Below are 16,727 nucleotides of genomic sequence, written 5' to 3'. Positions count from 1 at the left end.
TGATGGCTTTGATTAAATATCTGTAGGCTTTCCATATGACTTAGGGGAAAGTGGAAAATTATGCAAAGAATATTTTCCTAGTCCTTCATCATTTAACTTGATATTTTCTTCAAAAGTTTCCCATAACTTTGCTTGAATTTCTTTGGCAGGATATATTGATTCTCTATTATGTGGAACTCTTGTATCTTGTGTTGGATTCAAATTATTGCAATATTGATTGGAATCTACAATTATAGTGATTTCTTTTCCTTCATGAGGAGATTTGACACATTGATGATATGTAGAAGGAACTGCTTGCATCTTGTGAATCCATGGCCTTCCTAGAACAATGTTGTAAGAGAGGTTCAAATCTAAAACTTGACACAATGTATCCTTTTCCACAGGTCTTATCCTTATTGGTAGCACTACAATTCCTTTAGAAGAATGTTCTACTTCATCATAAGCCTTGATGGTTATTTTCTTTTTCGGGTCTACTGCATTCTCTGAATATCCTAAAGCTTTTATCAAACTTAATGCACAAATGTTTAAGCCAGCTCCTCCATCTATGAGCACACGTTTGACATGAGTTTTATTTATGGAGACTTCAACATGTAAAGGAGCATTGTGAGGATGTTGTAAGGATGCGTCATCATTTTTAGAAAATGATAAGCAATGAGGAGCTATGAGGTGTCCTACCATGTTTTGGAACTGATCTACATCCAAATCTTTTGAAACTATTGTTTCCACTAAATCTTTCTCCAAAATTTCCTTATGCATAGGTGAAACCTTGAGAAGTTCCAAAATTGATATTTGAGTGGGTATTCATTGTAATTGCTCCACTAAATTATATTGTTGTGGATTAGGTGTTGGGTCTTTTGCTATACCTGGAAAGGTAACCTTTGCTTTGCTTCTCATGATAACATTTATTGGTTCTGAAGATGAATTTTCGTTAACAATGATCAATGTGTCAAATCTCCTCATGAAGGAAAAGAAATCACTATAATTGTAGATTCCAATCAATATTGCAATAATTTGAATCCAAAACAAGATACAAGAGTTCCACATAATAGAGAATCAATATATCCTACCAAAGAAATTCAAGCAATGTTATGGGAAACTTTTGAAGAAAATCTCAAGTTAAATGATGAAGGACTGGGAAAATATTCTTTGCATAATTTTCCACTTTCCCCTAAGTCATATGGAAAGCCTACAGATATTCAATCAAAGCCATCAAAAAGATCAAAACATATGTTTAAAGGAACATTTGTTAGTGCTAAAACTCTTACAGAGGAAAGTGAAGACAAAGACATTCTTGGTTGGTTATACAAGGATGAAGACAAAACTATAGCAATGGTAGCAGAAGTCAATATTCCCATAAAACAATATGGCAAAGGATATGAAATCATGCAAAAGATGGGATATGAAGGAAAAGGACCAATTGGTAAGCAACATCAAGGTATTTCAAAACCTATTTGTCCACACTCACAATCCACAGAAGATAAATCTGGGCTGGGATATCTAAACTCTAATCAAAAGCAACATAATCATCAACAACAAAAATGGAGAAAGAAATCGGATTCTAAAGAAGAAAATTGGCAAGAAAAGCTACATCAAGTGGCCGAAACAGTAACCAATAAACAAAAGAAGCAAGAAGAACATGAAAAGAAAGAGGAGGAGATTATCATCCAAGGTGATGAAAAATATTGTCAACAAGTTCTGAAAATACAAACAAAGGCAAAATCTGAACAAGATATTCCAAAAGCAGTAAAAATAGAGATGACAGAAATCAGAGAACTTTTTGCACCATACGACATTCTAGTATGGTATAGTGGAGTAATCTTAGATCAAGATTCATAGATAGATTACAATGAATATGAATGGGGTCCAGATGTCTTATCTACTACATCAAGTAAGGAAAACAATGAAGATCAGGCAACTATCACGAAAGAAGACTTGTCTATTACAAAATAAAAGATGAAGTTAGAAAGAAGACAAGAGAGAGTCAAAATTCAGAGAAAAGAGGCGTATGCAAAAAGAAAAGGGAAAGACAAAGACAGAGAAGCAATGCCACAAGAAGCGCAAACAAAGATCAGATGTGCAAGAACCATAGAAGAATTAAGAGATAGTCAAGTTGGATTGACTATTAGTCCAGAAGAAGTTGAATTTGAAAGAAGACAAAATCTAGCAAAAGAATCCTCTTTATCACATACACAAGTATGTCAACTCCAAAATACAGATGAGGTCAATCAAGAAGGAATTTGCAGTGTTAAAGATGTGCGTGTGGACATAATCCATTCATTTAAGGGACAAACGTCAGTTGAAGAACCACTTGAGTGTGAACTACACAATGATAATATTAATTTTGTTAAGACTAATTTGGAAACGCTTGGGAAAGACAATTCTCAAAAACATTTAAACAATACCTATTCTATGCCAAACTATGATCATAATGTCATGAACATTGAAACACCTAATGATGATAGTGATTACGATTTACCCCTTCTTCATCTTGAATTAATTGATTGGGATAATTTAGACAACCCCAAACTGAATGTCTTTTCCAATGATCATGACTTAGCTGTGTACCTTAACGTTGTTGAACCCATCCCAACTAAGATATCTTCCATTGGAGAATCAAGTGATGTTTCTCATAGTGAGGAGAATGCCAAATTTTCCAGTCACAAAAGCGAAATAAAACAAGGAAAGAGACCTATTGTTGAAAACCATTTCATGACAACATTAGATCAATCAAAAGAGAAAACAAAGGACATATCTGATGGTGAAAACCTCCTTGAGGTGCCAGAAGATGGAAATTTTGACATTCTTCCTACATATTTTCAAGAGAGATCTGCTATCCTGATAGAACCAATAGAAGAAATAAACATTGATACATCAAAGGATCCTAAAATACTTCATTTTGCTACCTCATTATCAGAAAGAGAGAAGAAAGAATACATGGAATTATTTAAGGAAAGACAAATAAATTTTTCTTGGTCTTATGCAAATATGCTAGGACTTAATCCCGATCTTATCATGCATCATCTTAATGTGGATTTAAAAGAAAAACCTGTTAAGCAGAAGCTAAGAAACATGCATCCGCACATTTCTCTTCTTGTAAAGACTGAGTTGAAGAAACTATTAGAAGTGGGTTTCATAAGACCAGTTGCTTATCCAGAATGGGTTTCAAGTATTGTACCAGTATCAAAACCAGATAAGAGCATAAGAGTCTGTACAAATTTCAGAGACTTGAATAAAGCATGTCCAAAAGATGATTTCCCGCTACCAAACATTGATATCATAGTGGACTTGTCGGTAGAACATGAGATGTTTTCATTAATGGATGGCTTCTCAGGATATAATCAAATAAGAATAGCACCTGAAGATCAAGAGAAAATAACTTTCACCTGTGCATGAGGAACATATTGTTGGAATGTTATGCCATTTTGGCTTAAGAATGCAGGAGTGACTTATCAAAGGGCTATGATGATAATTTTTCATGATATGATGCACACATTTATGGAAGATTATGTTGATGACATACTTGCAAAATCTCACACAAGAAAAGAACATTTGAAAATTTTAAGAAAGATTTTTGACAGGCTGGAAATATATCAATTGAGATTAAATCCAAAGAAATGTGCATTTGGGGTAACCTCTGGAAAGCTCCTTGGGTATATTATATCAGCTCATGGCATTGAATTAGATCCTGGAAAATTTAAAGCTATCATGGAGATGGAGTCACCTAAGAACATAAGTCAATTGAGATCTTTACAAGGAAGGTTGCAATCAATCAGGAGATTTGTTTCTCAGTTGGCTGATAGGTGTCTTCCATTTACCCATCTTCTACATAAAAATATTCCATTCAAATGGGATCTAAAATGTGAAGAAGCTTTCTTGCAAATAAAAGAATATCTTATGAGTCCTCTAGTACTAATATCACCAACCAAAGGGAAACCATTGTTACTCTATGTCTCAGCAATAAATGTTGTGGTAAATGTTACTCTATCACCAACCACATCATCCTATGTATGATTGTAATTCTCCTTGGTTTTTCCTTTGTCATCTTTTAATTGGGATGATTCACCTTTGTCATAATTTGGAAGTGGAGTTTTGAAAGCCAAGTGTGATTCATTTGTCTTATTTCTATCCACTGTAATGGTTCCATTATCGATTAGAATTTGGATAAGGTGTTTCAATCTCTAACAATGATTTGTTAGGTGTCCTTTATTCTGATGGTAATTGCAAAAATGATTGTAATTCCACCAATTGGGCTTGATTGGTGGTTCATAACTTCTTGCTTCTGGTAAAACAATCAATTTGTTACCAAGCAAAGTTTTTAGAGTTGATTCCAAAGATTCTCCAATGTTTGTGAATTTCCTCCATGGATTGGAGAAAAAGGACTTGGATTTATTGTTTTCTGGATCATTATTTCTTGGGATTTGACTTGATAGATTGAAAATTGGTTGTTGTTGTTTTATAGTACTATTATCGTCATTCCCTTCATTGCTGACATTCCTATTCTTTGTCCAAAACTTAGGTTTGTCATCGTTGTTGTTGTATGAATTATTGTAAAGTTTTAGTTCTCCTTTCTTTACCATTGCGTTCTCTATTTTTAGACCATTCTCGATCATTTTGGCAATAGAGGGAGGACATTGCATCCTTAGTCGATAACTCATTTCACTGATAAGATTATCAACGAATATGTCCTTTTTTTCTTGATCAGGTACGTCTCGAGGATACCTATTAAACATGCATTTCCATCATTATAAGAAAATCATAAAGGATTCACCATTCTTTTGTTTAACATTGCAAAGATCCAGTATTGTTATTTCATTCCTTATATTGTAGGAGTATTATGAAATAAACCTATTCACAAGTTCTTCAAAGGATTTGATTTCGGATGGTAATCTTGAAAACCACTCCATTGATTGTCCATATAAACTCCTAGGAAAAAGACACATAAGGTAAGTTTCATCATGAGAAAATTCCATGCTCATAGTACAAAACTCCCTAATGTGATCTTGAGGATCAAATTTTCCATCATATTTGTCATATTTAGGAATCTCGCAATGTTGCGGAAATGGTATCATATTCAGATTTTTATCAAAAGGATATGGGCATATATCTTCTAATGAATATTTCTTGGAGCTTGTCCCATTTTGCATGTCTTGTATCTGTTATTGTAGAGTTTGTATTTGTTGAGTAAGGTTTGACAATGGATTATCCACATAGTTTCTCCTTGTTTCTTCATGAGTTCTCTTATCACTATGCTCTTTTCTTGTGTCATCCTTTTCTTTCCTTGTTTCTTCATGACTTTCTTTGTTTACGTCCTCGTTATTTGGATCATCTGTGTTTTGGGTGTTACTTTCCTCCACATCTTGTTTCAAGATTTCTATGTTAAAGTCTTGTGGTAGTTTAGCTCCAGATTTTGCCAACATCAAGAGATATTTTTCTTTTTGTTTTGCTAACAATTTTTCCATTAGCCTATCAAATTTGAAATCTTTCTCAAGGTCTCTAATGGTGCTATTGACTCTTCTTCATTAACAGCGGTAAATCCAAAAGTTTGGAATATAGGAGTATCTTCTTCCTCCATTTGTTGTTGTTTTCTAAGTTGCTTGTGTTGGGCTCTATTCCAAACTGGCATGTGATTATTTCAAAAGTTGTTGAAAGTTCCAAAGGACAAAGTCAATAGGTGATTATTGGTTTAGGAAGATATGCTTTGTTGATCTTACCACTATTGTTTGTTCACTGGGATAAAGTGTCTCTTTGTTGAAAGGCACGTCTTTATAGAGTTTCACCATCAAATTCTGTACCGTAGCCACGTAGGTAGTGAGATCTTGATATACAAGAATCTTATCCTTTTCTGAGTAGCTTTATAACTGGGTTTTCTTTTCTTAAGGTGATACTTAAAAGTCATATAAGCATTTGGCAATTCACAAGTTTGTTTGATTCCAATGTTGGTGCGATTCTAGTTTTGATATAACCTAGGTTCAAAATAGAAAAGATATATCCAAGATTAGGAACCTAGTATAGTTTGATCAAGCTTCGTGATAGAGGATTTGATTATCATGTTGAGAAACTTGACAAGGATGTTGATTTTTGCACTTAAGATGTTTGAATCAATAGCTTGTTGAATGTTAATGTTTATAGAACCTTTTGGGTATAACCTGTTGGATTAGTGACCTAGTTGTTTGAGCTAGTTAGAAAATACATTATAGTTTAGAGACAAAACCTACTTCAAGAATTATTTTGATATCTGATGTTTTGATATTTTGATTTGGCGTTTCAAGTGTTGGAAAGTTTTTGTATTCCCCTTTTCAATCAAACTTTTTTAGTAATTTGTTGGATTTTTGCTCACTTGTAGATGATAATTTTCTTTAATATTTGACCATTTGGAACATCTTATAGACATAAAAGACATAGTGTCTAATAAATAAAATGCACAAGCAAGTACAATCCCTATGGCAAGCTGAGACAATAATTGTTGAATCTCACGTGGGGTTTCCCCGAGGCTACGCTATTCAAAGAGGATATTTAGATGCTTGACCCCACTGGCTCCACCCTTGGCACTCACTTCTTCGGGACAGACAAGCACTAGTTTCCATGAAAACTCCCCATGGCAAATTTTATATCTCTACTAAGAACCATATGTATGTGAGCCGCTTTAGAGGTCCGACCTCCTGCACCAAGAACTAGAAGGATTTTGGCAACTAGTAAAAGTGGTTTTTAGTAAAGGCTTCTGGTCATGTGGCCATACATGCGGCACTTTCAGCTTTGTAAATACAGAAGGTTCCCAGCCTATAGAGGTTATGCTCGATAGGGTTTATGGGGAAATATAGTGTCGATATGAACTTATCAGCACTTGTTGTTTGGGACTTTCATCACAAACACGATTTATTTATAGTGGATTGGAAGGACTCGGTATTAGCCCGTTTCCACTTTAGGTCATTCCCCTCTCACTGGCCCCCTCAAGGTAGGTCAAGAAGGTAGACCCTCTAAAGGATTTAATTGCTTGAAATTAAAGAAAGTGTAAAAGAGTGGGTTTGGATTTTTGGTCACCTAATTAAGGGGAGAGCATATACCTACCACTTTCGAGACACGGAATACAAGCATTCTTTTTAACCTTTTCAAAGAAATTGTTGGCTAAGTCCTATTTGGATATGTTTCTCCAACAAGCATGGTGTTCATTTTAGCCCTTTTAAAAGTCTATGTGCAACGTTTTTGAAGAAAATACTAAAATGCAAGTTGCATGTTGTCAATTCATCCTCTTAGTTAAACTAGATGAACAAGATATGATATATTACTTCCCAAATGAAGACTTTTAATTAACTAGATGATGAAATGCATAAAATTTGCCTTAAAGGCCATCCTGCACATGCATGTTAGTAATATGAAAAATCTGATTTCTTGGACATTCGGTCCTGCAAATTTTTTTGTCAGTTTTATAAACAGAAGCGCTAATCTAACATATGCGCTATCTTTTTGCTCAACAATGCTAACCTAGACTACAAAAGCGCTACTCTATGGATACAAAAGCATGATTTCTTTGACATATGCGCTAACCTAGGGCACAAATGCACGAACCTGTAATGCAAATGCATAGATTTTAAGACAAAAGTGCTAACCTAGAATTCTCATGCACTAACATATAGTGCAAATGTGCTAACCTGCAAAACAAAAGAATTGTCAAAATTCACACATGCGTGAATCTGCATTATAAATGCATTAATTTAACTATATGTGAGATTTTTAAAAGTATATGCGAGGTTTATGAGCCCCACGGTGGGCACCAAAATGTGTCAACTTGAATTTTATCCTTAGAATATTACTTGCAATAAGTTAGTTTCACAAAATACAAATGGAAATGCATAGAGGAAATCCAAACTCAACCAATGAAATGACATGAAATACATATGAAATAAAATATTAATATTACCTTCATGGCTTATATCTCATTGTGTCCTAACTCCACTATTCTTGGTTGCAGATGGTGTTCTCTCAGACAATGCACTGATGGCTTCCAAGATGACATATGAAGAATGGACTGATAACTTGTATTTAACTGATACTATGATATGCAAATACTACATGGTTATGCTAAATTGATTATGCTATTTGCTATTTGCTTCAAAACTAAAACTCACAGATGCATATGATTAGCTTGCAAAATTCACTTGAAGTCTAACTCTCTCTCAACTAAAGCTCTTGATTTTATAGACTTTGAGAGGATGAGATGATGTGGCTTAGATCAATGGTCATGATCAGATCTACGGATTTGGATGGCTGTGAGCAAAAGGTGAAGGTTGAGAGAAAGGGGGAAGGAGAAGACAAGTGTCACTCATCTCACCTTGACTGGATTTCTGACTGAGAGAATCTAGGGATGGTTGGAGGAAATTTAGGCATGAGAGGACAAGTGGACTCAAGTCCTTCCTAAGATGTAGAGGGTGTTGGAGAGAATATAGGAAATGGTTATGAAATATGTGTATGTACACAATATTCATTGAATTTTGGAAGTTGGAGATAAATGATGAATTAATATTTAAGAAATATTAATTTCCTTAGCCACATGATGGATGAGCTAGAAAAGGGAAGATGAAGTGGAGATGGAGGGTGAGTTGGATAAGAAAGATTAAATAATTTAAGAAATTATTTAATATTTGAGACTATTGGATAGGAGAATAACTATTAAATATTAGATATTTAATTGTTTGGAGAAGATAATTAAATATTAGATATTTAATTAATTAGAAGAATAGGATAGATGAATTAATTAATAAAATATTAATTAATAGAAAGACATGAAAATGAATTAAATACATTAATCTTTTCAAATTAATTATTTAATAGAAGAATAATTATTAAATAAATATAAAATATTTATTTAATTGCTCATAGCCAATTTTATGTGTATACATCATCAATATTGCCACATAATCAAACGGACCGCTCATGATCCCTTCGGAGCCACTATATGTTTGGCAGATTACCTTTCACCTCAGCAAGACATCCAGCTGTACTGCCACATCATCCACCATGTAGTCGCCAGCTCCTTTTCACCACTTCGTGAAGAATAAACTTCGTGTTGCTTCTGGCTGCGAAACAATGCGGCCCGTCCGATCAACTCCAAGTTGATCGGTCTTTAAAATCGGGAATTGTGTGTTTGTTGGGCCCACCATCCCTTCGCTACTTCATGAAGGATAAAAAACATGCGATTTCACCAAGTGAAATAACACGAGCCATTGGATCTACTTCAAGATGCATTATCTTTACCCTACAAGTCACCCTTTCGCTGGGCCCATTATCGTTTTTGCTACTTCATGAAAGATAAACTTCTACCAGCTTTCCTTTGCGAATCAACACGGACCATTGGATCTTAAGCAAGATGTTCAGTATTTAACTTCATTCTTTAACCCACTTGCCAGGTCCACCATTCTTTCGCTACTTCACGAAGGATAAACCTCGCCCATCTTTGGGCTGTGAAACAACGTGGTCCATTAGATTCTACTGAGAGATACTCGTTCTTTAGCCTTCCTTGCGACCACTTTACTCGGGCCCGCCACTTTTTTGCCACTTCACGAATGGTAAGGTTCGCACATCTTCCTTTCATGAGATCGCATGCACCATTAGATCAATCAGAACTTGCATGGTCTTTACGAGGCCCAACAAAGAAATATAAACTTAGGAGAAGGCAAAAAATAAAACATTAGTAAAGACCCACCTAGGGAAAAACTTAAAGGGGGACCTCTTCTCATGATGGACCGACCCTTCCACTTAAATGGAAAAAGTAACAAGGAAATAGAATGCATGGACTTCAAGATAGAAAAGGGTAAATTGCAGAGCCTTAAACCCTTAGACGAAAAACCCTCAGAGGCAAAAATGAAGTACAAAGCACAATTTTGTAGATTATAACGGATTAGAGAACAAAATCACCCAATAGTCAAAACAGTGATAATAGTAGTTCTGATTGGGGATGGTTGATTGTAAGATCAACACAAGAACACATAAAACTCTGGAGAACAGACCAAAAACAAGCCCAAAAGCAACCAACAGAAATAAACCTAATTATATATAGACTAAAACCTACCGTGCATGGACTTAAGAGAAGTAATGCTTTAGGAATTGTCCATGCACTGAGAATTCCTGTACCTCACCATCCATTGTCTACAAGAAATATGAATCTTTTCCATTAAGATCACAAACAATAGAAGGGCCCATCCATAATGACTCAAATTTTTTGTGCTTTCCTTTATCTTGTCCTCTTGTGTTCCATTGAAGAACCAAGTCACCAATTTGAAACTTCCTCAATGTGGTTCTTTTGTCAAAGAGATACTTGGATTGGAACTAAATTTTCAAATTTCTTTTATGAGCCAAAGTCTTGATTTCTTCCACTTCCACCATTTGAATCAATCTATCTTCCATGGGTTCTGACAACTCCATCTCCTCAGCTTGTAGGAACTTGTATATAGGAAGAAGGTTATTAACTAGCACCCTAGATTGTGTGCCATAAACCAATTCAAATGGTGATACACCAATTGCTTTCTTAACAGTAATCCTATTTGCCCATAAGGCCAATTTTAATTTCTGATCCCAAGACCTTTTGTTTTCCTCAAGGATTTTCTTGATAATATTCAAAAGGATTTTTTTACTGGATTCTGCTTGTCCATTACCTTGTGGATGGTATGGTGAAGAATAAGACATGATTATTCCATGAATGGTATAGAACTCAGTGAACTCTTTTGATCTAAAACTCATAGCATTATCCATTATCAGTTTCATAAGAACACCAAATCTTGTTATAATATTATCCATAAAAAATTCAATGACAACTTTACTAGCGGCTCTTTTAGTAGGGATAGCTTCAATCCACTTAGTGAAGTAATCAGTGGCCACTATGATCCATTTGTGACCTCTTCCTGACTTCTCAATTATTTCCCCAATAAAATCGATCCCCCACTGGACAAAAGGGGGTTCCACTGTAACTAGGTTAAGAGACAAAGATCCTTTGTACTTTAACTTGGAAGAAATTTTTTAGCATGGGTCACACCTCCGGACATGCTCATGGGCATCTTTGAACAAAGTAGGCCAATAGTATCCAACACGGACTATCTTGCCAATTGTGGTCTTAGCAGAGTAGTGGCCTCCACATACTCCATCATGCATTTCAGTTAGCATCCTTTTAGCTTGGGATTTGTCTAAGCACATCAACAATGCCCCATCTCTATTTCACCAATATAGATCACCCTGAATAAGGACATACTTTTGAGACTTTAGTCTCAATGTCCTTCTCTAGTTGGGAGTGATTCCCTCCGAGTATGTTGCATCCCTTAAAAAATGTACTATCTCTGAATACCAGGGTTGTGTCTCAATACTTGTGACTAGGATATTCTCAGTTTCAACATTGTTAACTTCTACATCAAGGAGATTTTATTCGGCCATTAACTTAGCAAGACCTAACCCTCTTACCAATTTAGTGATCTTAATCTCTAGGTCAAACTCTTGAATTCTGGTTATCCATCTACATCTTTTGCTAGTGACCTCGGATTGAGATAAGATGTCCTTGACAGCCGCATGTGGGACATAAGCAACAACTTGTGCATCCATAAGATATGGCCTAAATGCTTTTACAACTTTAACCAAAGAATATGCATGCTTCTCCATGATTTCATATTTCATCTCTGTAGCTTGTAGAGGTTTACTATAAAAAGCAATAGGGTGTTCATATCCTTCATCATCCTTTTGAAGAAGGACTGCAGCCACTGTATGATAAGATGCAAAAGAAAACAATGAAAAGGGCTTATTGTAATCAAGAGATTTTAACACTGGTGCCTCCTGAATAGCTCTTTTAGCTTGACCAAAAGCCTTTGCAGCTTCTTCATCCCAATAAAACTTTGTATCTTTCTTAAGAAATCTAACAATAGGATTGACTATTTCAGCAAAGTTGGCAATGAAACTTCTAACAAAATTCACCTTGCCCAAGAAAGATTGAACGCCTTTGACATTTCTTGGCTCATGTACATTGTTTATGGCTTCAATCCTTTTAGGGTCTATTCTAACCCTTTCCTTGGAGACAATATGCCCAAGAAAATTCCCTTCAGTAATTGCAAAATGACACTTTTTTGGATTTAAAGAAACACCAAATTCCAGAGCTTTGTTGAAATTTTTTTCTAGGTGCCCATAGTGGTCATCTGCCTTTTTAAAGAAACATGTTAAATCATCCTGGTACACAACCATGATAATATTGATAAATTCCTTAAATTCTACATCCATTGCTCTCTAAAAGGAAGCTCCAGCATTTTTAAACCAAATGAAATCCATACATATACATAGGTCCCCCAAGGGGTGGTAAAAGCAGTGTTGAACTATTCGGACTCTTTCACTTACACCTGATTATATCCTGAGAACCCATCCATCATGGTTAATAGGTCATAGCCAGTTACTCTTTGCAACATTTCCTCCATATTGGGGGAAGAATAGTTGTCCTTCAAAGAAGCAACATTCAAATTCCTGAAATCAACACAGAGCCTTATATCCCCATTCTTTTTTCTAACTGGGACTAAATTAGACACCCATGATGAATGTCTTATAGGCTTGATGATCCCCCCTTCCCTCAACTTAGTTAACTATTGTTGCATTTTGGTTTCCAAAAGGGGGTTGATAGGTCTTTGCTTATGCCGAAAAGGCTTAGCATTTGGATGCAAAGGGACTTCATGTTGAAAAAGATCTTGCCTATACACCTTCAAGTCCTCATAAGACCAAGCAAAAACATGTCTATACTTTCCCAATAACTTGATGAGGCTGGCCTTAATGTGAGGAGACAAGTTCTTCCCAATGTAGACCAACTTAGGGGATGATTTTGTCCCTAAATTCACTTCCTCCAATTCTTCTAATTTGGTGGTTGATTGTTGATGCAAATGGCTATCACTATGACTAAGCATACCTTCCAATTCTACCAATCCTCTAGGGATTTCATTAGTTTCCAACTAGACCATTTCATTACCAAACACTGTTTCTCTATTTTCCACCACTTCTACTAATGCATTACAATCAATTTTCTGTCCATCATAGTCATCAATGCACTGTATGAATTTGAGAATGTCTTCATCATCCGCAAACACTTGCCAATTATATATGTTATCAGGAATATCAGGCCTAGCTTTTATCTCAACTGTAGATACACCGGTTAGTGTTACATCATCATTTTTTAAGGCAACATTAGCTAAGAAATCAGCCATGATGTTCTTTGATCTTTCTATCTAGTTAATAGAAAATGCACAAAAATACTCGATCACATCCCAAACTGCATGTTTATATCTTTTCAAGCGATCATTTTTGGATTCATACTTAGATCTAACCTGAGAAACAACCAACTCTAAATCCCCTAATACTCGTAACAACTGAATCCCATGGTTCTTTGCAACTTCAAGCCCCAATAACAAGGCTTCATATTCACCAGTGTTATTTGTATACTAGAAAGCTAACAGAAAAGAGTATTTGAAAGTTATACCTAATGGGGACACAAAAAACAACTCCTGCTCCAGGTCCTTCTTTAGAGCAAGCTCCATTGAAGTACATGTGCTATAGACCTTATTGCTGAGATTCCAATTCACCAATAATAGGATCAATATTTTTCAACTGAGGTAAAATTGGTTGTATTTTGAAGTTATCAAGATCCACATCAATCATGCAATTCAACATATTAGGGTCTATCTTCTCAAGTACCCTAGGAGCATGTGGTTCTCTATACAACTTGACATGGCTTCCATTTATTGGGATTGTAGCATATGAAATATCTAATTGAACATTTCCCCCTACTGTTGTAGCCCATTGTCTAGATAATAGCATGCCATAATGAGGTTTTGTATTAGTTACTATGACATCCATCTTATATGTTTCTTCGGAAATGCTACTATTTTTACCTCCACATCCTTCATTGTGCCTATTATAGGTACTTCTCTATTGTCCATAGCATAACACCTCCCATACACAGTACTTATTGACAATCCCAATTCTTTCATGATGCCATATGGCATCACATTTGCAGCAGCACCAGAATCTATCCTACAATTCTTGATTAATCTTTTATTTACTAACAAAGTTACATAGAAGGATCAACCTATGAAGGTTCTTGTGTAATAGTTGTTCCAACATATACCTCTAGGGTTTGCAACTCATGATCCTTTTCATCCTTCATCATACTTGTAGGCAAAGCTGCACTATTATCTGATATATTAGAAAATAAAGAGAGAGCGGCTTCTTTATGTTCCTTTATTTTTATAGTTCTACCAATGGGATTGTAACCTTTATCTGGGTCAAAGCCTGAGTCATATCAAAAGTAGAACTGTTAATTAGCTCAGTATTAAATTTGGCTTTTTCTGCTTTAGGCTGACTTGCCCTTTTAGCTATAGCAGTCCCTTGTAAATCACTAGTAGTATTATTATCTGCACTCTTGGTTATATATTTGGATTGGTCACCTTTTGCATGACCATCTTGAGGCAAGGTGTCATTACTTGGTATCCTTTTCTGAGATACTTCTTTCATAAACAAGGAGCCAGGTTCACCCTAATCTCCATCCCTTTTACTACTTCTCAGATTGTAGTTGTGCTTGGCTTTGGCTATGGCAGCCTTGGTAAGATTTTTTACCTCTTCATCACTGGGTCTTCTAATATAAACTTCTTCACCTTCAATGGTTACCACATTTAAAGTGGGATGCCAATCAAGTTCCAGCTGCCCTTAATAATATTTATTATAATTTAGCACATCACACTCACTAGAGTCACTTTATGAAGACTCATTATCACTTTTAATAACAGTGTCAAACATGTTAATATCAGGCTCACCCTCTTTCCTCATGGATTCTTCAAGAGTTTGAGCTACAGTACACTGGTGAGGAGAATGTGGCCCATCACAGGCCATGCACCAAGGAGTATTTTTCATATTGTGTACAATTCCTCCTTTCAAAGGATCTGGGGTGTCCTGGTTCTAATTGTTCTTTAACTTATCATTCAGAGGTTTTCCATCTTTCCAAGTGGTGTTGTATGGCATATCATGTAATCTGGGAGGCCTATCTTTCCAATTATAATGAGGTTTATCATTCTTACTTACCTTTGCAGTAAGATCTTTCATAGTAGTTACTAATTTTTCTATTTTGTCATCCTCCTTGGCAACTTTATTAGGCTGTTGTTTTGATTCTTGCCACAACCTTCCATCAGTCCTCCTTCCCACCTTTCCAGATGCTTTCCTATTACTTTCCACATTGATGGCAATTCTAAAAGCATCTCTCAGACTATGTGGGTTTTTATCCCTCAGAATGTAAGCCATTTTAGAGTCGAAAGCATTATAATAAGTGTTCAAACACATATTATCATCTAGTATCATCACTTGGTAAAGCCTATGCATTGCTTTCTGAAATCTTGCATTGAAATCTATGACAATTTCATTTTCAGACTTCCTAATGTTATTGAACTCGTTGAGCATAAAACTCACATTTGTTTTATCACCATATTGTTCTTGGAAGCAATTTTTGAACTCTTCCCAAGAACCAATGCTATTTATGGGCATACCTTTGTACCAGACCCTTGCATCATCCACCAAGAACTGTACAAATAGTTTCATGATGACATATTCATCTATAATCTCATAATCCTTTATCATGTCACCAAAATATTTTAAATGTTCTTCTGCACTTATAGCATTATTTCCAGCAAACTTATGAAGCATGTCCCTCAATTTAGTAGGAACATGGTTAGGGTACCCTGGGATTCCATCAAAGAAGAGTTGTCTATACAACTCCAGATTAATGGGTCTTCTTTGGAACTGGTTCTCAATAGGGTTATTTCCCATGTTCATTCTCACATTAGGACCATGAGCTAGAGGGATTTGGTTACCTTGATTAGTAATATGGACTTGATTAGCTGGAATAGTGCTCATAGGTAGGGTTGACTGAATTTTGACTGGAGGGAGTGAGGCATGCTGAGGTAAAGGTTTATCTGGGCCTGTTGAAGGAAAAATTATGGGAGGAGCCTTTAGATAATTAATTTTTCTTTTAACCTCTTGATTGGCTGCTTCTAATTTAGCCTTTTCCAATTCCCTTTGCAGGTCTTCCTTCTCTTTCCTCATCTTGTCTATCTCTTTCTCATGTGTAGACAACATATGATAAATTTTAGATGTAATCTTAGACCCAGACCCATCTTCCATGCACTTATGTTTTCATTTGTCAACATTATTTCTAATAGGTTGTGGGTCACTAAGGACCTCCCTACTAGGATGCACAACAAATTTGTGTGCAAGGTTGATCTTGGTAGTAAAATTTTCTCTGATGACTGGACCTTCATCCTCACTCTTAGCTTTCTCTTGGGTGAACAATTCAAGATCAATAATCTGTCTTAAAATCCTATCCCTCTCAATCAATTTAGCTTTCACTTCCTTTTCTTTATTTTCTTCTTTTTGTGCTCTTAGGGAGATCAAGTGATGAACTCTTCTATTGAGAGCCTCAATTTCTTGGGATACCTTATCCTCATCAGGGAAGATCTCTTCAGAATTCGATATATTTACTCAATCTATATCGATCAGACTGATGTTTCCATCTACTGTTCTAGGTACAGAATCCATCTTAACATTTGAACTATTCCTATCCTTCCCAGATAAACTAGCATGAGAGATCCTCTGATTTAAAACTTGGACATCTTCATTATTACCAAACAAACTAGAATGGAAACCCAAAATTTTTTGCTCAGATTCATGGGAAGAAG

The sequence above is a fragment of the Cryptomeria japonica genome, chromosome 10, assembly GCF_030272615.1.
Source record: "Cryptomeria japonica chromosome 10, Sugi_1.0, whole genome shotgun sequence".
Classification (NCBI taxonomy): Eukaryota; Viridiplantae; Streptophyta; class Pinopsida; order Cupressales; family Cupressaceae; genus Cryptomeria; species Cryptomeria japonica.
This window is presented reverse-complemented; position numbering follows the sequence as displayed.